Source organism: Pantherophis guttatus, chromosome 4 (assembly GCF_059756535.1).
Source record: "Pantherophis guttatus breed Tessera chromosome 4, ASM5975653v1, whole genome shotgun sequence".
NCBI classification, from domain to species: Eukaryota; Metazoa; Chordata; class Lepidosauria; order Squamata; family Colubridae; genus Pantherophis; species Pantherophis guttatus.
The window spans coordinates 23,595,185-23,597,492 of record NC_142066.1 but is presented as its reverse complement, the minus strand read 5'-3'; the positions used below and the strand labels follow the sequence as shown (position 1 = coordinate 23,597,492).

General features: G+C 44.3%; 1 pseudogene; it reads right to left on the bottom strand.

Annotated features, from left to right (window-relative positions):
* Positions 1-1,072: 1,072 nt before the first annotated feature.
* On the bottom strand, positions 1,073-1,819 carry LOC148113895 (ribonuclease pseudogene; annotated as a pseudogene).
* Between the last annotated feature and the right edge of the window lie 489 nt (positions 1,820-2,308).

Below are 2,308 nucleotides of genomic sequence, written 5' to 3'. Positions count from 1 at the left end.
GGTTCACACTGGTTCTATAGAACCAATAGTAAAACTGGCAGGAGGCTCCGCCCACTGACCCTGACATCATCAAATGCTTGCGCAGAAGAGTGCGTGTGCGCATGAGCAAAGGGAGAGCGCATGTGTGGCCCCGTTGTGAACCAGTAGTAAAGGTAAGTAGAACTCACCCCTATTTAGGGGATATAGTGGATACGGAGTTTTGATTAAACTCGCCCAATTAATGGATATAGTGATTTTGAATTAACTCATAGGATTAACGTGTATTGTTGGGCTGTTTTACCCATCAAATTTAGAACATTGGGTTCTGGATAGAACCAGACGTTCAGTTGATAAAGTCCTTTCTCGTGTTAATATTCTGCAAAGAGAAGAGATGTAGACTGGAATTACATTTTGCTGAATCACTGCCTTAGATCTCGCCCGAAGATCACCTTTTCAAAGGGTTACATTCCCCCTCTCCATTCTTTTGGGTTTGTTTCTGTCTAAAGGATGCAAATGACCAGCTGTCTGCAAGGAGTATAAATCCTTCCATTCCCTACCATCCAGTCAGAGCTGAAGAAGCTTCTATGGATGAGAAGCGAAATGTCTTCAAAGTTTTGGGACAACCATGACCTGGATGACTGAGAATATCCATAGATGGATGGCTAGCAAAGAACAGCTGAAAGGAAGGGAAAAAATAACAGTGCTCCAATTTACCCCAAAGGAGAGCAAACTGGAGCTAGGCCCCTCACCCCATTTCTGCAACTCCAAATGATCACAAAGGACAACCTATGGTGCAGATAGCAATCTTCTCAAATCCCTGATGGGAAATTTCGCTGAAACATAATGACAGGAGAAGCAATAAAGATCTTCACCCATTACAAACTAGGCCATAATTAAGGCCCATTCTCTATAAATTGTATATGCAGGCTGAGGATGACAGGATCGGCTTTCCCACAATACAATAGGTTGAGATTGGCCAACCTATAGGTTAAGCTCAATAATCAATAGGACAGTTCCAGTGTTACTATAAAGATACAGGGGTTGTCATGCTGTAGGAAAGACACAAGGAGGCAATCAAACATCAGGAAACTGTAACAGGAGACATTGAAACTTTATTTGCATGGACACACGTGGGGTTTAAAGACGCTACCAAGACTGTTGTGGCTGATCTTTTAAAGACTGATGAAATCACCAAGCTGTACTTGGTGGTATAAAGGAGAATTGGATCGATCAGGAAAGCTATAGATTGACTTGGAGAAAACTGATATTGCTAAGCAATGAAGCCAGCTCAGTCTGAGCATATGGGGAAGATGTGGGAGAGCAGAACACATGAGGGAAGGTTGCCAAGGCGCTGTAGAAAAGGATCTTTGGTTCCATCACATTTCTTCCCTTCTTTCAAGTGTGGGTAATATAGTGGACTGGGAGGCCCCCAGAGCAAGTGACTCGGATTTTCCTGATCTCACTTCTCCCTTGGTACTTGCAAAAAATGGTCCTACGGTGGTTACTCTTGATGCAGATGGTGATCGGGAACAGGGTTTTACTGGTCTGGTTGCCATCCAGTTTCTTTCCTCCGGAGTTGCAGATGGCGGTCAGCCGTTCACTGCTGGCGTGGATGAAGGTATTGCTCCGTTGACATTTCAAGCCCTTGCGGCGCATCATTCGGTTGCAGTAGTTGTGGTCATTCTGAAGGTCTGTTTTGGGGTCGTCCATATGCCTTCTGAGAAATTCTCTATATGATGAAGCTTTGTGGCTGAGGAAGAAGGAAGTAGCTGGGAGACAGAGCAGGAGAAAGAGAGCCCAAAAGCAGTAGGCCTTAAAAACCATGGCTCAGTCCTGAGACAGTAGCTGCAAAATATGAAATAAGAAAATAAGATAAGAAATAAAATCAGAGTCGTGGTGATGCAGTGGGTTAAAATGCAGTGCTGCAGGCATACTCTGCCCACAGCCTGGAGTTTGATCCTGATTGGCTCAAGGTTGACTCAGACTTTCCAAGGTCAACAAAATGAAGACCCAGATTTTGGGGGGCAACCAATGGTGGGATTCAGCCAGTTCGCACCTATTCGGGAGAAAGTTGTTAACTTTCTAAGCAGTTCGGAGAACCGATTGTTGGAAGAAATCTTATTTTGTTTTTTTCCACTTTACAGGGCTAATCCTGTAAGGAAGGCAGGAAGGAAACATTCTGGTGTTGTTTCTAGCCTAATTTTTATTGCCCTGCTTACACAAACTGCCTCTCTGGTTAACCCTTATTACATTGTAACAGCTAAGGTGAAGCACCCATCAACGTGAGTGACATTGAGTTGGCCATGCCCACACGGTCACATGACCACCC